At 28.9% G+C, this 26,214-nt stretch overlaps 1 protein-coding gene and 1 long non-coding RNA gene across 19 annotated transcripts in view; both read right to left on the minus strand.

Annotated features, from left to right (window-relative positions):
• LOC143222091 (uncharacterized) overlaps positions 1-26,214 on the minus strand; it is a 101,534-nt gene that overhangs the window by 55,584 nt on the left and 19,736 nt on the right. For 8 of the 18 annotated variants that reach the window (XR_013012011.1, XR_013012013.1, XR_013012009.1 and 5 more), the window contains one exon: positions 24,672-24,702. The gene's annotated coding sequence lies outside the window, so the exon portion shown is untranslated. The other 10 variants (XR_013012006.1, XR_013012003.1, XR_013012004.1 and 7 more) reach the window with 6 other exon arrangements.
• Positions 406-6,717, minus strand: LOC143222092 (uncharacterized). Its single transcript, XR_013012016.1, has 2 exons — positions 2,373-6,717; positions 406-1,013 (listed from the first exon to the last, which is right to left on the minus strand). It is a non-coding gene; the product is annotated as an uncharacterized LOC143222092 (long non-coding RNA).

Consider the following 26,214-nt stretch of genomic DNA (forward strand, 5'->3'; position numbering starts at 1 on the left):
CTACTGTGATTTGGTTATTAATAAAGCTAAACATAAATGTTTGCTGCAAAACTGATGGTCTCTTGTTCATTGCCATTCTCAAGTTTACATCAAGAAACAGATATAAAGACTACCTATTGTACACTTCCATTAGTATCCACCATTCAAGTATCATTAATTCTTGTTCATTTTTAGAAACAAATGTTTTAAAACTGACTAGAATCATTATAATTCAAGCAATGATTTACACCAGATATTAGATTGTATGTTATGTGATTTATAAATAATTTTTAAACTTAAATACAAGTGTCAATTCATATGAGGTTTATTATTACCAAGTGATTAAAAAATTATTATATTCTTATTATGATTATTGTATCATTTTTGAAGAAAAGAAAACATTTGCAAAACCACACTAGTCACAAATTTGAACAATTTCTGTGTAGTTTATTTGCCAAAAACATTTTACACAACAAGCAATAGCTCCACCTAGACAACTTAAAACATTACATAAAACATTTCTTATTCTCAAATTATTAAAACTTTTTTGTTTCTCTAATAATTGCAAGAGTAACCTACAAGCATGGTTTACATAAAAACACAAATGAAGCCATGGAACTATTAAATAATGCATTTTTGTACATGTTATACAGATGTTTAACCATAAAATCAACAATAGTTTATCTTCCAAATATAAACTATTTACCACACAGGTTTTATACATTCTATAACCATCCTCGTGTGAACATATTTTCTTCACAAACCAATCCTTCTCTTTCACAAATTTTTTTTTGTTCTGTGAACTGTGGCTCGGTGCCGTATAGCACTAACTTTCCAGTGAAAGATTTTGTTGCAAATGTCACACTGGTATTCTGGAAGAACTCCACCATGCAATGTCATGTGTCTGTTACGGTACCAACCTGTAGTAAAATACTTATAACAAATGTGACACTGATACCCTTTTCTGGCAGACCAAGACCGATGTGTGGATGCCAAAGAGCTGTTGTTGGCACTCTTCACCACTCCACTCGAATCTAAAGCCAACAAAAGAATAGCTTATAGGAAGGTAACCAAGTTTAAAATTTTCAAATAACAAAACCATATGAACAGTAAGTTAATTTGCAAGTTCTTTAATCAGAAACATGTACATACAATGTTTATATTTCTATCCTGTAAATGACACCATTTAAATATATACTTTTTGTGTAAAATGTACATCACTGTTCTACAGTTATGAAAAAATATTACATACAATACTGTACATAATTTGTGTGTGACTTATTTTCTGTTTGACATTCCAATTAATATACACTTGAAATTTGATACAGTTTTCACAACAAGTGCACTGTCTTCAGTACTTTTATTCACTGCTGTTATTTTGGTAACATCTCTCCCACTTTTCTTTTTTTCATTGTTCCTCACAAAATTCTGATGAACATGTATCAGCCTCTCTCCTGTACGTTTTTTTCAGAACAAGAATAAGTCAACAAAAATATGTAAGAAATAACTTAAAATAATGTGCATTTATTATGTTACTATGTGTAACAACCCTACAATAAATATATTTGAAGAACAAATGATAAAATTAACAACAAAAAAATATTCACTGTGTATGTCTCTAAAAAGTATATATAAACTTCATAAATATTGTAAACAGATTTAACACACACACATCCCAATTAAAATCATGCAAAATCTTAAACATTTCTTTTGAAAATCAAAAAACACCTTCTAAAGGTATTTTATTTAAAATATACAAACTTATTGTACTAAATACAAAAGTCCAGAATTACAATTTATCAAAATTTCATGCAAAGTTATCCCTAGGCAAAACTGTGACCTGCATGACCTGTCCCTGTAAAATTGACAAGAACTACTAATTACAATGACAAGTTTTAGCACCCCTTATGTCCCAAAATGATTAAAATTTTTGCCATTAGGTAACATCACAGCAATTTTAGCATTTTTTTAAATTGCTCAGAAAATTAAAGAGTTGTACTTTTAGTTTACTGTGAAAGAGGATAAATATTTACTGAATATCCTAACCACAGATCCATACAATATTTTAAATGATGCTGCATTGCTATTTGTATTGTGCACGTTGAAGGTTTTATATCAAGTGTAGATAAAGTAACCCATAAATGAAACTCTTTTAACAATAGAAATAGCAGATTAATGAAAAGTAAACACTATAGGTTCATAAATAAATAAATTTAGCATATTTTGATAAATAAATTTCTTTTGGTGATTGAATGCTCTTGAAGGCTATTAGTATTTAAAACTATTTTGATCAAAAACCATTAAAAAGGGATTAATGTGTAATAAAAGTCTATCATTCTATGCAAACAACAAGTCAATGATGAAACTAATCGTAGTCTCAAATGAAATTTTACCTGTCTGTACTTTAAGAACCCTTTGTATCTCATTCATTGCAGCTTAAAATCATATTGAAATTACTGTATTCTAAGATCCAGATCAAATGAATTTAATGAAGATAAATAACTATCTCTTTACTTGGAGTATATAAGTTAGGAACAGTGCCTCATTTGTGATATGAGAAAGTTTTTATGTATCCCAAAGTGTAGTTTAAAGGTCACAGGCACTGATACACAAACTACTATATTTAAAACAGCATGAAAAGTACTCATATCAGTTCTGAAACTGAGCCAACAAGAATAAACATAAGTATATGACAAAACACAGCAAATGGCATCACTAATTAATTCCAGTAAATAAAAAATAAGATAGAAAAATGTGATAAGATTTCAACAAAGAACATGAAACACATAAAACAATAGCATTTAACTAACACATAAACTGAGTTTTCTACTTGAAACATTATATTACAGACCATAAAAACTAAGAAATTTTAATATATAATCTGAACAGAGTAATATTCATAAACTTGTTTTGTATTAATATCACACTTATCTGCAACATTTTTACCACAAAAATCATATAGTAAGCAATTTAAGATCTGAGCAGTAGATAAAATAAAGAAAACCATCTTTAAAATATGAAACACATTTTTAAGTATGAAGAGAAATATGAACATTCCTTCTTTGAGTAGAATGCATAAAACATTATACACGAATTTTAAGTTTAATGAAAGTGATAAAAGTAATATAGCAATGATAAAATTAACATTCCACATGAAAAACTGTGAAATGCCCATCAATGTATAACTACCCCATATTAGGTAGGAAACAAAATCTGGTTAATATCACTTGATCGTATGTTACTGAAGGCATCTCATGCAAAGCTGAATAATGTTTTGGATATAAATAATTACCTTAATGCATCTTAATTTTTGAAGCACTTTAATATTTTCAATATTTACTTAAAGCATAAACTTTGGTGTAGGATAAGCTTTGTACAGGGCATTAAAATGAAAACTGTACAAATAAGAAAGTTACTACTATAAGTTTATTTTAAAAAATACTATATGACAATGTTCTCTTTACATTGTGCAATTTGTTCCACAATATTATTTTGCATTTATTCATTACTTTGCTCTGCCAAGTTTTTCTGTCTCTTTTGTTTAAAATGGTGCATGAATTTTTTTTTTTGTAATGTGATGTATTGAAGTATGTTTTGCATATAAATTTTGCTTCTGCTCAGTAGTGTGAGAAACTAAGTGGAATAAAACAAAATGGGATATAAAAGAGGGTTAATTGAGGTAGAAACAGTGGCAGCAGAATAATAAATAAAAGGACAGTTATGAAACAGCAGAACATGCAGTGAGTAACCAGAATAAAACTAACTGGCTTTCAATTTTTCTAATTCTTAATTTCTATTATTTTAATAGAACTTATAACTTTTACAACAAGGAAAAATATTTTTGAAACATGTACAATGTTTCATTCACTGGTGAAAACATTCTTCAGAATGTTTGCACAAGTGACCGAGACTGTTCCTATTTTTATAATATTTTTCTTTACTGTAACAAATGGAACTTGCAATAAAATAATACACATAACTAGTGAGTAAACTCAAAACATTACTACCAATTCTTAATTTCTGTCATCACCATTGTAAAAGTTTCAATTATAAATAAATAATAAACTTCTCTTAAAAATTGAACATTTATGCAATATCAAACATGAAACAGTAAGAAAAAACCACAAGTGAAAAGAAGGAAGGAAAAATCAATGAGAGATAAAACAAATTTTAATTTGAGTTAAGCAAGATGAACAAGGAAAATGACTACATTTTGAATAAACAAGGAACTTTAAAAACAGCATGACTAGAGCTGACTAGCATAAAATATTATTGCATAGAAAGTTACTGTGAAACAAATTTTCAGAAAACATTGAAAACAATTTTTAAAAAGGCATTTATACAATAGTTGATAAATACAAACACACAGTTCACAATTTTACAAATTTTTTCAACCAAAGAAAATACTTATAATAATAGTAATTATTTTAATGACAATGATTATGCTTTTTTAAAACTCTCTTTCACTGCAGAATGCTATTATATTGCCATCATCTAGTTCCTTAATACAACAGGTTATCTTCTGCTGAATGAAAACACTCAAGATTTATGGTAAAGTTAGAACAAACAGATATCAATAGTTGTCAGGGTTAATAATCTGTACATTTATCTAAGTTCAATTAACAATTAATCAAAACATCAGTAAATAACTATATAAACTACCAATCATGACAAAAATTAAAAATACAGTTTTTATATATTAAAATATCTTTACCTTGTAAGAAGTATTCCCCAAAGTTGGCCTAATCGAGAGGCCAAAATAAAAAATGATTAAACATTTCAAGATATTTTCCTCATTAGAAATATAATATTGAAAAATAAAACTGAACATTTTTAAGAGAGTACAATCTTATTATGAGAATTTAAGACATTATTATAATTGCTTCTCTTTTCAAATATACATTTCAGCATAGTCAAAGATTACAAAAGAAGGTAGATTTTCATTAAAATGGGTCAAACCAAATAGTAGTCTGAAATAGATAACTAATCCTTTCAACTAATTTTTTTTCTCATAAGTAATTACTGAAGACACCAATAACCTAGTACTGGAATATGTGATAATTTGTATTTTATCAGATCGATATTTTTATGCCTTATGGAGACAGCTCTTTATTTCTACCAATCAAATCTTTAGTCAACATTAAAACCAACAGTTTAAAAAAACACAAAAAATCCCACATCCAACTGAAATGATGTTTATAAACTAACAAACACTTCACAAAATGTCCTATTTAAGTCCATAAAACCTGTATTTGATATATGAGTATTACTTCAAACAATGGAAGAAATTAGATTTTTTATAAAAAGCAAACTTACAAAATCACAAATGATATGTATTCAGAAATGACAAATTCACACAGTGAACACAACAAGATATTTCATTACCCTAAATATTAATAGAAGATAAATAGCTTTAACAGTCTCATGAACAACTTCATCTTGCATGCCATGCTCTGTGGTGAACGCAACTTGTTCTCCAAGCAAAGACTTTATTACAGATATCACATCTATACTCAGGTGTAACACTGATATGCAGTGTCATGTGTTCTTTTAAATCTGAGCACTTAGTAAACTGTTCATAACATACGTGACACTGGGCACTTTTCACAGCTGGCCGACCTCTTACCAAAGTAGGAGGCGTCCTATGTGTACCTAAAATAAAAGTAAAATCATATATCTACAATGGAAATTTTTGTTAAATGCTTTAGTAGTGCTGAATAGAACAATTTCTTTCAAACTAAATGAATTAGTGATGCTAGAAGGTTTTTATGTTAACATTTCTTTGTTTTCACATGCAAATAATACAGTTATGCAAGAAGCAGTATATGTATTTACTCTATATCAACTTAAAAATACATAGTAATGTTCATTTTTCCAGATATTACAAATCATATCTTAAATATTCATCTTAGAACACAATCCACACATGAAATCATATTTCAGCCACAAAACCTAGTTATTTGGTTTATAAGCAAACCAAACTAGTTTAAAATAACTGAAACTTGGATAATCATTGGAAAATCCTAGAAAGTATTGTAGAGAATGCAACTGAGAATTATAATTCACAAATTAAAGAGCAGTATTATAACATTATTGCTTTAAAATTTTCAGGATGTATGAGATATAATATCAAAATAAATTGAACTTTCCAGAACAATCAGTATTTACCTTAGTAAATAAAATACAGAGCACTGTTAGAGACATTAGTACATAAAAGATTAAATCAATGTATCCATAAATTGTACTAGGTACCTTACCAATGGTTGAACTTCATAATGACTGATGAAATTCTGTGATTTTGAAGCATATAAGCTCGTGTTTGCTAACATCTTGCTTTATGCACTTGTCTTCATAACCATATATTTATGTGAATTTAGAATATGTAGAAGAAGATTAGTGTACTTCCATATTACTCATTATGATCCTGTGTTTATTTGCCTTTATTTATCCACTTTACATAATTCTTAGGGTTCATCAAAACCCAATGAAATATACTTGCCTTTCAAAGTCTGTTTTTTCTACACTTAGACAGACAAAAAAAAAAAATCCAAGTGTAACTTAACATTAGTTGCAAACTACAAATAACATACAGTACAAAGTTTAAAAAACAAAACAAAAAGCAATACTTATGTTTATACGTTATCACACTAGTTTTAGTGTCCTTAAACTTCTGTGAAGAATTTACTGAAAGTTGCCAATTATAATCAGTCATTAAATATCAATTAGACTAAATCATTTTTGTTTAGTATGATTTTGTTAATGATAAATTTGTTCATCTTTCATTTTATAAATCAATCTATTTAATATTTAAACATCAAAATATCACAAAAACAATGTAATATAAGTAATATGTCATATATTTACATCATGTTATACAATACTGATATAGTCGATAAAAATGTAAAACATCATACACAAAGTGAAAACAGTTAAAGTACCTGGTTTTGCTAGGGATATTACATTAATACTTTGCAAGTTGACTATGTCTGTGTATTTTAAACCTATTGTAGAAAAGAGATGCACCAAAATTCTTTTTGAAGATTTTGTTTTCCCAAGAAACCTATAGATGTCATCAATTTTATTGTATAATAAAAATATTTGCTGCAAGTAAAGAATTATTTATTCACTTCTTAACACTTTATCATTGCACTGAGTATTTCACATCATATATTCCTATCACAATTTATCAGTTTTGCAAATTTTTTTATCTCTGCAATGCCTCCTCATAATAGATAATGCAAGTTGTTTTCTCTATAGTGCCAATATGAAAAGGTTCTTGCCATTACTGACCCTAAATCAACCAACATAAAATCAGTCACAACAAAAGTATGGACTCTGCAGGTTGAGATGAACAACTCTGAGTGACTGTCCTTGTACCACACTGATGCTCACAGAACAACTAAATCAAACTGAGAACTAAAGCTGCCCGAATTGAAATGGCAAGTCAGGTGCCATATTTTGACACATTTTTTACCATTTTCTTCTTTTACAACAGTATTTGACAGCACACTTCCACATACTGTTCAGTTAGTGAGTGATATTTTGAAAAAAAAACTTTTCTATTCACCTTCAGGAATCAGAATTATGAAGATTAAGGGCAATAATTGATCAAAAGTTTTTGAGTCAAACTTAAAAAAAAATACACAGGTACAAACCCTCAGAATCCCTTTTGTACGAGTGAAAAGTTACATATCCCTAGGTTCTTCCCTTTTGCAGCTATGGCTATTACACACACACTACCCTTTTATTATTATAGATAAGTCTCAAACTAACATTTATCATTGCTTCATTTCTAAAATGAACAAAAATTTTAAAAATATACTAAGTTATGTAATTTATCAATATGCAAATTATTTATCAGAATTCACAGCAGTTTTATTTCTAAAAACTTCAACAAGTTTGAACCACTAAATGTGTTTAATTTTCAAACCAATTTCACTTTTTCAAAATTATGTCTTGATTTGTCCATACACTTAGTTATAAATACAACATTGAAACAAAATCAATGGCTTTGGTTAATTACAATGAATAATGTGTTAGTAAATAAGAATTTTGTGGCTATTTATACCCAGCAATGTTCAACTTTTATTTTTATAGAATAAATTAAGTATACATTTATTGGTTCATCTATTACGAGATATTTCTTACAAATATGAACCATAGTTTTAATGCAACATATTCTTGCTAAACAATTAAAATATATTACACAAAATGTGGAAGTGTCGTAAATATTCAAAGATCAAATCACACTTGACTAACAATTACTTTGTTGACCACTTTTATTGAAAATGTAGTTACAGTACGTCTCAATAAATATACACGTTAAAAGGTTAAACTACAGAACCATGAGTTCACTTAATGGAATGATGGTTTTTGTGAACGGCAATCCTGTGACGAATCAAATTAGTTTTCCAGCTAAATGCTCTGTGACAAATGTCGCATCGATATTCTGGACGGGTACCATAGTGCAGTGCTATGTGTCTGTTACAGTACCAGCGAGTTGTGAAGAATTTGTTGCATATATGGCAGTGAACACCCTTTTTTGAAGAGGCTGGAAAGCTGCAAGTTGTCAGATGGATTTTAGCTTGACTGTGATTGAAGTCTTGTGAATCTGAAAGCAATGAAAATGCATGTATGAGTTCGGATAAATGTCTTTGTTATTACATATTAAGTTCAGAATGAGATTGTATGGTCTCCACATAGTGCATGAATATTTCTATTTTGTACAAAAGAAGCTAGAAATGTATCCTAAACTGCTATCCTAAACTTTAATAACATCAAAATAATGGGTATGTTACACTACGCAATTATAAGAAAAAGTTTGCTTTAATTGTGTCGTTGATACTTTGTACTTAGTTGTATTGAATCTTAGTTTGCTTTAATATTTACCATCAATAATTTTAAAGCCTTAACAATAAAATTCCGTTTCTTGCACTGATCATAAAATATCTTTATTAGAATATTTTCAAGTACAAAAACCTGTAAAAAACAAAAAATTCCACACAGAATTAAATAATGCATAAAACATTCTACAAATTATTCATATAACACTCTGCTTTATGAACAGTTGCTTGATGGCGAATCACATTAACTTTCCAATGGAACACTTTATTGCAAATGTTACATCTATATTCTGGTCGCAACCCACCATGCACTGCTATATGTCTGTTACGATACCAGCGTGTTGTGAACATTTTGCCACAAATATGACACTGGAATCCCTTCCTTCGAATTTTAGGAAAAGTGAAATCAGCTGACTGGCTTATAGGTAGTCCTTCTGCATCTGCCAATTTACATGATGCAAACAAATAGTTTTAGTGAATTAAATGGATTGTGGTTTTCAAACATTTATTTATAGAACAGTATAATTCTTGTTTGTAAACCTTGTACATGCTAATGTTTATATCAAAAATACTAAAACACATATTCATAATTCATATGGAACAGTAATATACATTGCAAAAAGGTTTTATACAAATGTAAATAATAATTCTTTTCAGAAAAATAATACACTTTCACAAAGCACAAGCATCACATTATATATTTGTATCTAGTTTGATTTTTACATGTTTCAGTAATCCAAAAAACATTTAATCTGGCTAGTATATTTCCCTTTAGAATAACTGGTACATCTATACGCTTTTGTAAACAAATTTGTGCAAGCAGTATAATGTTCTTCTGCTCTATCCTTTGAATACCATCTAGTTTTCAAAACCAAAACTTTATTAACGAATGCAATTTCCACTACTGGATGTAAAAATTAAATAAATAATAATATTTTTCATTATTAGCATTCTCATATATGTAGCAAATGTGTTCGGAATTCATCTGTTAATGTGAAATTACAGAAATGCATCTCTATGTCACACAAGTATATATAAGTAAATATACACATAAACACCCAATCACCAGAAAAAATGTTAAAACATCCAACTTTTACAAAGAATGTGTCTTTGTGTAACTTAATTATAAAGCAATATAAAACAGCAAAAAAAGTATTTCAGAGTAAATAAAAAAAATAGTATTATATCAATAATCTACAAAATTCCATAAAGTTAATCATATTATTCCTTAATTTCAAAAGAATTACACAACAAAAACAATTATTTTTTATGAATATCAAATTACTTTGAAGTAGTAAAAAAAGTGAATTTTACTCAATTTCTTTCAATAATATTGTGATAAATTTAGAGATCTCTTTCTGTATTGATTACAAAATTTACATATTACCTTTATTTTGATCAATCTAAATTGAAATAAAACCAAAAATATTCAGCTTTGGCTTTTATTCTATCTAATCAAAAATTCACATGTAGGATTCTTATGGTGGTTTAAAATGTTATTACAATATTCAGGTACATATGCTCAATACAGATTTAATTATGAAAATGTATTCTGTCAAAGTAAGATTTATGAACGTTAACACTAATGCCACAACTTTTTTTTTTCTAATGGAAACTAAACAGAAACAACTGTATTCTACTGTAAACAGTTTCTTCCTGATTCAAGTTCCTTATCACTTTTTGTAAATGAAATGGACTTCACAAAAACCATCTATATAAATAAACATCAACAAGCATATATCTGTTTCATACAAATTTCTGCATTTCTTGACTAATCAGCATCAAACTAGAGACAGTGATCTCATATCCAATTTCAGAAAAACTACCAAATAAGCACAACTTGGAAAAGTAATACAGGATTACATATAATATCAGATTGTCTTTCTTTTCAGTATAGGTACCCTTATGCATTTTTATTTCACTTTTAATCTTTATTATGTTAAGAAAGAAAAAAAAAGCAGTGTTTCCTATCCACACTTTTATTTCATGCACCCAAAGAACAGGTACTCTAAGATAATTACCAATAATTTTGAAATAATTCATTTTACAAAAAACAAAAGAAAATACTTCAAGTATTGAACATTGCAATATATCTGTTTCATACAAATTTCTGCATTTCTTGACTAATCAGCATCAAACTAGAGACAGTGATCTCATATCCAATTTCAGAAAAACTACCAAATAAGCACAACTTGGAAAAGTAATACAGGATTACATATAATATCAGATTGTCTTTCTTTTCAGTATAGGTACCCTTATGCATTTTTATTTCACTTTTAATCTTTATTATGTTAAGAAAGAAAAAAAAAGCAGTGTTTCCTATCCACACTTTTATTTCATGCACCCAAAGAACAGGTACTCTAAGATAATTACCAATAATTTTGAAATAATTCATTTTACAAAAAACAAAAGAAAATACTTCAAGTATTGAACATTGCAATCTCGGGGGCATTCAATATTTGACAAAAATAATTTGAGGCATTGTTTTATAGTAATTCACGACAAGAATGTATATTTAGGTACACCAAAAATAAACTGTTCAATTTATACTTCGAACTAACTTATTTCTCCTAAAGGTATTCCACATAAAGAAGTTATTCTTGAATAAATTTTATAAATGCTTAACATGATAAATTTAAAGCAGTTTAATTTGAGGACCAGTTCAAACATTATGACTTCTGTGTAGCTAATTAATTTTATGATACGTATACAAGGACGAGTATGCCTTGAATTGTAGATGGTCATATGAAGCGCATTGTTAAATCTCTTCTTACAAACCAACAGAACAAATATGTGTTTGTTACTTGTTATCTTCTATGCAATGTCAGTTGCTTTCTTAACTATATATATACATATTTAAGTGTTTAATATCAATTGAATATCAAAGTGCAATCTAAGTTTCATATTTAAAACAAAAAACAGAACTAATAAATTTGATAAAATCTTAAAAAAAGGAAGTTTTTAGCATTAAATTTATCCACACTTACAACAGCTTTCACAAATAAACATTTGCCTAAACCCAAACACTATAGCAGTGGTTCTCAAATGGTGTGCTATGAAGCTGTTCTATATGTGTTGCAAAATTTTGTAAATGTATGGCATTAAGTACGGTTTTTCATGACCACGTAAAATAATAAAGTTCATTTAGGCAAATGTGACCTTATTATTCTAGCACATGGTATTAAAGTACAGTAAATGGGAATTCCTGTATGCATGGTGACACTCGCATGTCCTCTTTTCAAGTGCGAGGTCACACGAGTGTGCCACAAAGTTAATATTATTTTCCTAGTGTGCCATGAGCACGAAACATTTGGAACTCACTACACTACAGAATAAGACATTATTTCTATCTAATGTTTCTTAGTTTCAATTAAAAGGAGTCATAAATGAAATGTGTTAAGATATGTTTGAGTTAATACATTAGGGAAATATTCTACTAGTACGTAATCATAAATTTCAACAGAAATCCATTTTTATTTTCTCACCTCTTAGAAATGTGAAGTTAAAATCTTTATATTATACTACAATGGAAAAAGATAAACTGTACATCATAATGCTTCTGATTTGAGGCTTCTCAAAGACAACAGTAAGTTTGTACAGTAACAGACTATTTCTTTGTTGGTAAATTACAAAAACTATGCTCATCTTCTAAAATTTTGCAACTAATATAACCTGTGGTTTTTTATTTATTAAATTTCTGTACCTGATAATTTCTATTTGGTTATGAAATTTGTGTTTTTCCAATGTTGAAAAAGCTTACTAGAAACATGACATTATAATTATGAGTTAATCCTTCCACAGAAATATCTCGAAATGGTTAGTAACACAACTTCAAAATAATTATTTCTTATGTATCTCAGACGTTTCAGCACATGCCTTTTATTAATACATCCATCGTGTCATATGAGTATAAACACTGTCTGATGTTAAATTAGAATAACTGAAAAGAATACACAAGTACAACATAGTTTTATGATGACATAATTATAAAAATTGAACAAGGATACGAGTTTCATATAACATAAAATTAGACTCAAATACAGAATTATGGTGTTTTAATAAACTTTCCAAAACTGTTAACAAAAGCCTATCATTACATGTAACTTCACGAAAATTAAAGAAACTTGTAATGTATAGAATTTATTTGCACAGAGTAAAATCTCAGCAACACACACAAGAATGACATGATTATAGAAGTATGTAATGTAGCATAAATTCTGCCAATATGTTTCACAATATCTATGTATGTACTTGCCATTGAAACAGAAAAATACTCATCTATCAAAATATAATACCTGACATCTTAATATCAACTCACAGAGACATGCAATAGTAATTTCATTTTAAAACATGGAAAAAACAGATTATGAATGCAGGTATATTTCCAAGTGTGTGTTTGATAGTCAATAATAGTTTCCCAAATTAGGGGAGATGAAACTTTTTCTGGAGTAAAGAGCTGCCAAAAAATGGGCTGAAAATAAACCAATAAAAGTTGCACTGAATTAATTAAATGATACACTATGTTAAAAGGAGAGATTATTGTTTTTACTATAGGGCTGTCTTTCAATCATCATGTTAAAGCAATGAAGGGGTAGATTTTAAAATCATATTTTAAGGCATTTTTATTAATTTGCCATTAAGGGAGACTCAAACCAAAATAGTTTGGGAACCAATGGTCTATAATATAACCTTTTAATGTTATATGCTAACTTGGGAACTAGGAACAAACGAGTATACTCTAAAAAACATTCAAAGTTGAATGTAAATAAATGTTAATACATTAAACAGCCACTGTAGGAACAAAACTGTTTGACATTAATTTACATTAAGGGTCCACATACGATTGGTGGTGCCATTAGTTGCATTAGTTGTTACAAATTGATATGATGTGAGGTACAGGCAATGCACTCTTGATGTTTCTCATGTTCATTCCATTGAACAGATTGTTACATGATAATTCATCCATCAATCACCAAAGTTGACATATAAATATATTATTGGATTTTTTTTAATAAACATATATAGCTTTACATAATTATTCCAAATGTAATTAACACAGAAAATATAATCTGACAAATAAATACATTCACATACATTAATCTTGAGAACTATGACAACATGATGTGGTTATATGCAATGTACTATAATTGTCACAGCATCTCATCTAACAACTATTCTGAACACGTAAAAATTCTCATATAACCATAAACCTAATTTATAAAAAAAAATTTAATCACAATTTTCTATATTATAATGCATCAAAGGTTCTTTTTATGTGAATTTACCTCCGAGTTTTGGCAAGGTAACCTGCATTAATTTATCCTCATATTATGTAATGTACTATAAACTGAAAGAAAGACTACCTTGTTCTCGAATGTAGCTGACTTCTTTACTTCTTACTACACTCATTTAAGCCTCATACTTTTACAATTTTAAATGGAGATTAGAATGAACCATTGATTGTAATGATATGGATTTCATAAGTACCCTGAGGAACTGGTATTTTCTATACTAGTATCAATGAAACTGCCAAAAATTTATATTATCATGATCCTAACAAAAAAATAAAAAAAGACACAACACACTGATTATCATACAAAAAAATTAATGAACAATAAACACAATGAAAGTATAAAGTTCTGAAATGGTATTCTTTAATAAAGACAGGTCACATTAATTCCTAAATCTTTTCACTCCATTAACAGTTAATACATATTTGATTTTATATGTCCATATCACTTCTTGGACTTAAAGTAAATGTTTTTAAATCTTCTTGCAACACTTTCAGATATTTCCTTCTTCAATACTTTGCTATAATAAACAGCTGCATTGGTGTTTCCATGTTTGGCTGCATACTGAGCAATCAGAAAACGTTCTTCGTTACTATACGAGTTATAGGAGCGACGACGACGACCCGCAGATGTGGCAAGTACCATTCCCTCACCATCTTCAGGAACAACTTTAGAGTCTTGTACAAGGTGAATAACTTTAGGTGTTTCTGAAAGAAAAGACATATGTAATGAGGGTAGCTATTCAAAATAGATTAATACATTAAGTTATGCAAATGCATAGAATCTATTTATGCAAAAATGCAACTACAATAAAGATATGTTTTGAAAATAATAATTGTAACATCTTTCCACTTTAACATATTTCTTTGTAACAATAAAATTAATTTTTTTGCATTCTCAAGAAGTAGCTGTATGTTAAAATAACTTGCTTTTACTGTTTACCCGCTATTGTTTCATATTTAACACGTATCAAAACATATGTACCTGTATGTGTGTGAGAAAAAATATTTGTTTATTTACCTACATCATACATACAAACACACAGGAAGAAATATAAGGGAATTTTGAAATTTTCCATTACCACAAGGTAAATTTTAATATTTATTGTCCTTCTTCAGCAAATAATAATTTCTATAACTGTAAATTTCTTAATATAAAATACAGAAAATAACCAAACAGTTTTTTGGTGGACAAACCACTATAAACATTACATAAAATAAACCTAACTTACATCAACTGGCCAGGATAAACTGCAAGTGAAAGTAACTACACACACAAATATGATAAAATTAGAAACATATTAAATTTGTAAACCACAAATTGTTCAAGAGTAAACTACTAAAACCATACATGTAAAAAACAACATTTATTTCAAAATGTTTTATTTATAAAACATTACACCATATATGAATTTGTTATTGTACTGTACTATCAACAAGAAAATTTGCTGTTCTTATAAACTTTGTATGTTTTGACACTATCATTCAGATACCTTATTCACACGCATATCCATAATGTCATACAATAAAATATTTGGAATTCAGATTTGCAAAAAATAACTATGAATTGTTATTATTTTTTATATATTTTAGCAATAATTTAAAGCATTATAACTACTGAATATATTTTCTATTGTGTAAAATTGGTTTTTAACACAAAGATAGGCCATGTTTTTTTCTTATTTGTGTATCATTTTTATAGTAAAAAAAAGAATTAGATATAGGTGTTTGTATGTATGTGTATACACACACACACACTCACCCTAAATTTGAAGTGATAGACTACACAGAAAACAGCTATTCAACACCACCTGCTGCCAACTCTTGGGACAATCCAATTCAATAGGAGAATTAACCACCACATTATAATGCTTTTACAGCTAAAAATGTAAAAACTTTTAGTGAGTGAACTCAACCATTCAGATTGTAAGTTGAGCATCCAAACTACCAGGTGGTGCCTGATGCCACATCACTTATACAGTCAACTTAATAATGTCTTTATTAATTTCAGATGTGTAAAAAGCTAATTAATTAGAAACTTCAATGGCCTGCTTAACTTGTAAATACCCAGATAACAAAATACACTTTATTTCCACTTATCAAGATACACAAAAGCTGCTTAAAAAATGAAAATTATAAATTCTTTACTAAACAGATTAATTGTTCTGACAGAGTAATTTTAACGTCACACAAGGAGAACAGTGAACTATTCAAAACAGCTTAAATTTTGGGACTCCTTTAAAAACCATCACAACCTTTGTGTGTGATCCTGTGTGCTAACTTCTTATTCAGGAAAAATGAGATATATGTACATATTCTATAGTATGATTTATCTGGTGAATAAGAATATGTGTAAACAAATGGCAAACCGAGCTTTTATAAGACATCAGCATGTACAGAGGATTTTGCTATGATATCACCCACTCATTTGACTACAGTTTATTTGCCATTGCAATTCAAGTGACACGACTAGAGCAAATACAATGAATATCTCAAAAACTGAAATATAATAATGCATTATATCTACAAATGATATGGAAAAATATCTTAGAAATCATAACGCTTATATAAGAAATTTGATTAGTACAACTATTACCAAACCCCCAGTTTTTAACTTCTCATTTACTTTTGAATCTACTTCTGGGAAAATAAACCCTCCCCATAAATAATTCTTGAGGAAAGGGATACAAATAAAACATGATCAAAAATTTCTTATCAATAATTACTAACTGAACATATCAGTTTGTGCCTTCTTCAAGAAATAAAAACCATGTTGTTGTATATCTCTCAACATAGCTGATTATCACTCACTTGAAGTCAGTAACTGCAGCATCGAGTATATACTTAAATTTTGCATAGACGATGTGAGGCAAAAAGTACAGGTATCAGTAACAAAGGCTTAAATATATAACCTCCAATTTAGTAACAAATTGAAGTAGGCATTTAAAATAATCTAGAAGAAAGTAGGAAACATAATAATGCAGAGTAAAATATAGAGTGTCTTTTAAGAGGTTAAATAAAAATAAATAAGTTTCTTCAGTAAGTTTACAGTGTATATTTCAGAAGGATATATTTCACTTTATCTTATTTGGTTGTTACAATATTATGTAGTATTCATACTTCTAGTTCTTGTACAAAGTACAATGGAGAAGTAATTTATTTTCATCTTTTGAACAAAAGTATAAAATATGTTTTAATGTTTATAATTTAAGAACCCATAGCTACAGCATTTCATATGAAACTTCTCGTAAAACTAATAATGACTGATTGATGTGCATTTTGTAGGAATACTTTGAGGAGGGCTTAAGGTACAGATTTTTAAACCTTCTTGTTACACTTTCATCAATAACATTTCCACAATTCATGTAAAGTAGGTTGCTGACTTGGATTATCACATTCAGCTGCATATTGACCAATCTGATATCACTCTTCTGTACTGTAAGTGTTGTAAAACTGGTGATGCTTGCTTGTTGTGTTATTTATTTTAACAATGAATGAACCTTTATCAACTTCAAAGTCATTATTATAATACGTTACGCAAACCTTGTAGAGAAATGCATCCAAGTGCTTCTGAAAGACAATTTCGGAATTTTAGTATTTATTTTTAAATACCAAAATCAGTTACTTAGAAATATAATTGTTTTACATTCAGTCATAAAATATAAAAAGTATCCATTCACTCAGTCAAAACTGAGGTTCAAGGTCTACATATTTTAATGAAAAAAATATATTTCAATTAAAATACAGATCATTAATGCCACAGAACAAAACAACACAGAGAGCACAATGTCCTTTATTCTGCCCCAGAGAAAAAAAAAATGCATCTAAAAAGGTTTCTTGATATGTGAAAATCACAATTATCTGTTTACTAACATGAACACACTGTAAGTTTCAAAGATAAATATTAAAGGCTATACTGATCTCAAGTGAGCCCCCATCACATGCTCAGACAAAAATAAATTACAAATATATCTAACATTTCACACATTTCTGTTCATGTATAAAACATGGTTCACAAACATCCATTGTTTCTAAAAGCACAGCTAATTAAACATGAGCTAAATCATTTTTCTGCACGTTGTTAAATAAGTAGTTAAGACTAAACATAATGTTCTAAATAACACACTACTCCTTCAACAAAATACACCTTCATACTGAAAAATAATTCATACCTTTTGACAATGAGCTGGTAATTTATCACTTTCCTGGACATCTATACCATACTTCCTGATGTTAAATTCTTTCCTTTAAACATTGTACTTAAATGTGTAGTTCAACAATACAACAACCATAGTTAATAATTCATGGATAAGTAGGCTGTAAACAAACTTGTCATCTACATTTAACAAATGCCACCAGGGAGTAAAGCAGATGACTATGTGCATGTGTTTCACTTAGAGTAAATCCACAATGGGTTATCTGTTGTGTCCACTACAGAGAATCAAACCCCAGATTTTAGCACTGCAAGTCCACAAACTTACTGCTGTCCCACCTAGGAACATAGATGAGCATCATACAAGAAAATTAATTACTATACAAATAGCTGTTGCCCCAAAGAAAGAGCAGACTGTGTGTTGCCACAAGTAAAACTCAAGGAAAATAAAAAACATACTCAGTATATCAAATATATTAAGGAATTGTGTTTCTGCTGATATTAGCAATTTGATTTTTATAAAAAAATGCCTCTAATACTATTCTGGTTCTCAATATATTAGATGTAACATTTACCATTCCTGGTCTGGACACAAGATGCATATTATTTGGATACCAATTTGTGGGACTAAACCTTGCTAATGTTTTGATAGTTTTATTGGATGCTTTATCTGCACAAGTAAACAAAATTCACTTGTTGATTTCAGATGGCGCACTAAAACATACTATGAACACTGCATCATTCCTCGATACAAGCAGAATGTCACAAGCTACACCATGTATATGCAAGAATATACTGATATGCGACTGTTTACAAAATGGAGGTTCAGTGCCAATGTTGAGGTAATCATAAACTTTGCAGAAGCTACATCACATTGTTTTCCCATGAAACCACAAGTTACTTCTCACACCGCTTTACAGTTACAAGAGTATTCAAACTTTGCAAGTAGCTATCTTGAAAGCTGAGTTTCATTAGTAATTGTTCAATAACCTGTTGCGAGATTATAATAGATGGGAAAAGCTAACACCTTTCTAAACTGAAAATCTGCATTTCCAATAATACTCACCTCCGCTGACAACGTAGCTATTTTTTGACACTGACTTTGATTACCTAAGCATTAGTCTCACATGCTCCAGTCTTGTATACCCCACTTAGAAACTCTTGGCAATATCTAGTCTACAAATGTCTTCACCTTTGTCAAGGTGCCCCCTAGCCTGGTACTGTATATGAGCACCTCACTTAGAAAATATAAACTTTTTTTTTTGAGACTCACACCAGCTCTTAGTGAGGAGACAGGGCAGGAGAGTATCGGAAGAGGTAAGTATTACTGAAAATACATTTTCATTTTAGGGAAATGTTAACGTCCAAAACATACTTACCATCTGCTGACAACATAGCTAGAATTTCACAATAAGAGGTGGAGGGGCCAATGCAGGAATGATACATACAGAAAAGTCTGAATAAAACAGTATTGTATTAAGACAAAAGTGGTACACAATTGGGGAAACCACATCCAGAACAGGTATGCTCTTCACCTAGAACTGAGTTCTTTTTTCAAGGATGGAATAGTACATGACTAATCATTATAGACTAACCTCAACCAGATAGCCAAGGTCCCAGAAGTCTGTGTTGGAACTAAGGGATCTTAGTCCCTACATCCCAAGTTGGTGACTAAGGCTATTGGACCATAATGTCACAGATATACATACTTTTGATTGGACCCAAACCTATAGCCAGAAAATGATACATTTCACACCACTATGATAACAACTATCTCCTGAAGAAATCCAAAAGGCAACACCCCAGGTATGGAATGACAAAATCATGTGTGCCTTACTCAAGGTTTTTAATTGAGCACACACTCCATGTTTTCTCCATAATTCCAGGGGCAAGCAGAATATTCCTTGTCAACTTGGTTGGGACCATGTTGCAATTGGAAAGCTTTGTAACTAAATTTTTTTATTGGAGGTCAAATATCACCACCAAGAACTTGTGACTTAAAAAAAAAAAAAAGTATACTGAAAGTGAATTATGAGAACCTACTGTATGTGACAATGGGAAGCTTGCTTTTCAACAAATATAAATAGACTTTCTCTTGTTTGTTAAACATAGATACAGAATAATTTTACATTGCTGCTACATTTTTAAACATAGGAATGTTTCTTGTTTAAAGCATAAAAAAACACATACATAAAATAACGTACAAGTACAATTTAAATTTAAGAACACATATGTAATCTAAAAGTACTTACAACACATTGAGTTAAACACTAAATAGTATTATTTTGTATATGAAATGGCATGGAACCAGATAGAGCTTATTTAATTACAATCACTAACATCATAACAATTTTTTTTTTTTAAGTGACATATCGCATAGATTTCTCACTTCATGATATAACTGCTTTGCAAGCCTTCCTTCTGTTCTGGAGATATGTTTTATTACTAATTTATCAGTGAATATCCAATGACATATATTGCCACTGTACATTATATTAAATTATAATGTATTATTAAAATTGTATTACACATATGCCTTAAGTAAAAAGGAAACATCTTTCTGTGTATGTTAAGTAAATCAAGTTGAACAATCTTCTGTTATACATTTAATAACTATAGCTAAACAGAATTTAAATTCACATGCTATCTTAATAAGCACCAAAATAAAAGAATATTCTGTACAGATTTTTCTTTGCAAGTGGCTTTAAAAATCAGACAATCAGAATTTTACATATATAACAATTCTTTTATTCAACTGTACAAAAAACTTACAATATCAAATAACAATGGAATACCCAAGTCTCTCAGTTTAGTTTACAATGAACCTGAATATACTGAAAATAATTAAAATCAAGTATAAATTTTAATGCAAGTTTCAAATGCTGAATGTTAGTAAAATATTGTAATTCAATGAGTTAAGTATACAACAGATATGTCAAAAGAAATATAAAAAATAAATATTTGTAGTTTAATGTAATTTTATTAATCATAAATATTATACCAACAGGTTAATGATATATTCTGCATTTCTCGATACTTTAAATATTAATAGGCTAGAAATAATACAAACATTACCTTTTACTGCATTGCTGAGTAAAATTTTACATATTATGATCTTTGATAATGTTAAATTAAACAACCTTATTACAAGTGTATGTCAATAAAGCTAGCATGAAATCATGATTTGTGATTCAAAATTGTATACTGTAACTTTTAAGTTTCTAATTTCAAAAATAAATAATTAAAAATGCTCAGTCTTTATTTTTCTTTGTCATGTGGGATGTGTTTGACATTTGATTTCTTCCACTTCAGAATTTTCTAACTTCTAACATAATTTGTTGAAGTATCCTACCAATTAGAATCACAAACATGAAAATACAAGGAATAATCTAAAATTATAACTTCCAACCTCCATAACTGGCTAAAATATAAATAAATCTGTGAAACTTGAGAAAATGTTAAGTAACTTGGAAATTTCTGATCTATTTTACAGTCAGTGTGGAAGAAATTATGGTATTCTTTCTTTGATTTCATATTTTTCAGCTATTTCACTGGTCATTGAAATTTCTCCACAGCTAGTGTTAGGGTAGAGATAAGAAAATACAAAACATAAAGTACAAGTGTTTTTACTTATGGTATTCTAAAGGTTATTTATGCAAATAAAATAATGATAACTGTAAGATGAAAATGAATATTTTTATTCTTAGCATAAAACTCAACTTTCAGTCAGACTGACTCAGTGAAGGTTTACAAATTTACAGACAAATCTTTAGTAGAATGACTTTAATGTTTACTAGAAGCTTGCCATATTTCATGACGGTACACAAAATAAATTCAGAGCTATGACACATACAATTTCACAGTTCCACAGTTAGTGAAACTGACCATCTGTTTTTACACAGTTAAGTATTGTATCTTTGAGACAAATTTGTTATTACTCCTATATATATATTTATATCTACAGTAAATATAGACTAAATTACATTTACATAAAGAAGGTTGCTTATATTAAAATGATTTCAAATATACAAATCATTAAGTTTCACAGCAACCACAGCTGATGTAAAGTCACAGTGGAACAGCATGTATCAGAACTAAATTCTGACATTATTTGGTATTTTGAAGCAATGTGACACCCCTGAAAAGTGATCATTTTTGAAAAGGGTATGTAACAGTCCTTTCCAACATAAAATATTCAGATCATAAAAAAGTGTCCATGTGGATATCTCTTATACTTCAAATATTTAAACTAGAACCATCTAGAAAGAGACCTGTAACAAGGTGTTTCCAGCTGTTTTAACCCTTTCACAATAAGTAGGTAAATGTGTTAGTGTAATGACATTTTAAATAGATATATTCAAAATTTAATCAAACTACATTTGGAATATTACAAGTCCTTTGTATGCAAAAAAAAAATCAAAATATTTAAGTATTTTACTCAAAAATTCCTGTGAAAGCATGCAGCCATAGTGTTGACTCTTCCAAATACAAACTGGTTTTCATGTTAAGATTAAAAATACTTTTCTTCTTTTGAAAATTTTCAAATTTCAAATCTTTAAAACCTCCTAAATAAATATTAAATGCTTATTTTCATTTTATCTTTTATTTTCTCTACCCTAACTCTCTATGGGTTCAGTTGATTGATTGACCTTTTAATCACCATAAATATTAAGAAATAACTCTGAATTACTCTTTATGTTTCTTTCTAGAGTGACTGTAAATTGTAACATGTAAATACAATTGTTCATCCTAAATAGTTTAACCAAAGTGTGGCATCTGGTTATGGGTAGGAATTCACACACACACAACTGTTAGAAGCAAAAGTCATTCACATGCTCCAAGCAACAATAGACAGTATATTCAAAAAGGTTTCCATTTGAAATGAGGTGAAAAGGGTATACGTTCATAGAGGTGAAGTTTCTATTCATACCTCCTTTTCAACCATTGCATACCTTACCTCAAGCAGCTGATGAATAAAATATGTATTCATGCTATTCCATATGAAGATGTACTGTTCAAGTAATTGGACATACAGCTCAGATTTTTATACATCTGGGGTATTGAAAGAGTACAGAGGAGGTACCATAACCCTACAATAGCTTAATCATGGAAAGTAGGTTTTGGTGTGCTTTGAAATAATAGCTTCAAAAAAAGTACTTTACAATGGAAACTACACTGGAGGACTATGATCAAGGTGCATGGTCATGAGATAGCACTTTCAATCATGGCAAGATGGACTATAACAAGATGGTAAAGCTACAATGTTGTGTACTTTGAATAAATAATGACTGATTGTTATATAATTATTTTGATACTTGAAAAAATATGGAAGTTTTTATAAACATCTTCATAGTTTTAATGGCTTTTATAACAACTACAGAATTATATTACATAGTTGGAAGTGCTCCTCTTTAAAGTATCCTAAAATTTAAAATTTGCAGTGTCACAATTACTGAACATTACTAAAATTATTATTTTTTAAATAAGCAATCAATCTAGACATTAGAAAACAATGTAACTCATCTGGTTCATTAAACTTGAAAATCTAGTAATCAATAATAAACAGGAGAACTTAAGCATATTACAAATCACATAATTAACCAGCTGTACCTAGATTTATTCCAAATCGAATAGGGATAACTTAAAAGGTACCTGTATGTCTACTAGTTGTTTTAGTAAACAAAAAAATTTATGGCTTCTTTTATCAAAAGGGCTCATACATCAAAATAAAAACATTTAGAAAAGTTACAATAACATTAACTGTACTTGGACGTAATCCTGCTATTAAAACATAAAACTAAGCAAAGTAAATGTGAGATACAAATAAGTAAGAATGGATCTGCAAAAGTTAAAACAAAGTTTCACTTATTTTTTTAGTGTTTGTTGTTATAGAATAAAACAACAAAGATAATTTTTAAGTAAATAAATCATGATCATGTTCAACATTTATAAGAAACAAAACCTCCTTTTTGTTAGTTTTCAAAGTCTGGTTACATAGTATTCATATGTAATTAACTTTAAATATTTTTAACCTCAAAACTATATGCATACAAAAGAAATCATGTCTTACCTGTTGAAAATTGGTGTTCTTTACAATGAAATCATGGGCAGCATGATACAACTTACCTGGGACATTTTAAGGCTAACTTGACGCTTAGCACTGAATTACTGTTGGCCAAACTTCACGAAGTATTACTTGATTAACTCTTGACACAAGTTCCAGTTTCAAAAGTAAGATGTACATGTACACCTTTCAGTTGTAAATATTTTATGTGAAGTATCATTTCATTGTTAGAATACGTATATATGTTTTAAGCTGTTTATGTTCTATTGTAGATACATCTTATATTTCAGATATATGTAACACTGTTATGAAACTAACAATTTTGAGGTTAAATACACTTACATTCAAAGTCCTGGATGAGAATGTTTGTTTTCTGAAAAAATAAAATGTAAGGACTATTATTAAACATGAAAGTTAACATGCATTTAACAGTAAAAAGCACCTTTCAGTATACACGGAACAGAAGGAAAGTAAATTACAAATTCACTAACTGATAATAACATTGCAAGCATATATCTCATATTTTAAGTTATTTTTAAAACAATCTAACATTTAATATACAATATAAGAACATATAAATTTAAATCTTGCACAGTAGAAGTTTACCATTAACTCTTAAGTGTCTGGGTACATCTATTTGGCACATCAAGGTATGGTTTACCTTGATGCAAAAAAAACTTATTGAGCGAAACAGTTTAAAACCCAAGATGATTTCTACATATTACATAACCTGTGCAAACTATCTTATTTTTATATGTGATATTTATATACATTCACAGCATAAGTATAAACCTTGCCTTACTGCTCCAATCTTTACATCAAATTATATTATTCCAAGAGCAATTTAAGTCTTGTGTTTCTCTCCACCTAAATCAGTGAAACCCTTCCTCCAATGCCAGATCTGTATACAAATTCCCTGTTATTACTTCCTATTAACTTTTCAAGATGATACATAGTAGAATACCCCAAACTGGCTATTTTGGGGAGGAGCAGGAGAGTGTGAAATGGCAAGCATTATTACATTATTTCTGTAAATTCATAGCTTTAAAACATCAAAATGATTTTATGGCAATATTCTTTGATGAATTTAGGCAGAGTATTCATGATGAGTAAACTGAAATATGTGGCAACTACCTGTCGAAATAATCACAAGTACAGTGGATGAAATCTGTAAAGTTTTCCATCTTCAGGTCAGTCAGTGTATGCAAGATGTTGCTGGTTTTTATAGAATCCTTTACAGCAGTATGTTTTTAAAGAAAAAATTATTACATTTGAATTACTTTTACACCTTCTTATCTTCTTGTAAACCTTTTAATGTTGTTTTTATTTTATAAAACTGCAATTATTTTGCTTTGGAAAACATCAGTGTTTTCAAAAGTTACTTTTGACAATACCAAAATTAAAAGCAAGACAACATTTTTATACACTGCTAATCAAAATAATGTATTATTTAATGTGTAATAACACTGAAATCTATTTGATATTCATTAATACAGAGTTTACAGTTCTTTATGGTGGCTTTCTTTGCTCAGTTAGGTTGATAAGGTGTAATGTAAATGTAAATGTGATTTAGGAAGCAAATTAAAAGTAAAAATTTCCTACCTCAATTTTTTCTATGAAAAACATTTAGTTTTTCTATCACACTGCAGCACCATAATTCCATACAAAATATAATGATAAAGCAATCTATTTACGAGATTAAAAAAAAGAAAACCGCAGTGAAGGTTGTTCAAGAATGTCTTTTATTCTGAAAACACATCATCAAACTAAGATTTCATTATTTTGTTCCAATCTACATGCAATTCTCCAATGAATAAAAATCATAGTTAGTTATCTAGTAAAAAAAGTATTTCATTATGTATTTAGAAATCTAGCCTACAACTTC

The sequence above is a fragment of the Tachypleus tridentatus genome, chromosome 8 (genome assembly GCF_004210375.1).
Source record: "Tachypleus tridentatus isolate NWPU-2018 chromosome 8, ASM421037v1, whole genome shotgun sequence".
Taxonomy (NCBI): Eukaryota; Metazoa; Arthropoda; class Merostomata; order Xiphosura; family Limulidae; genus Tachypleus; species Tachypleus tridentatus.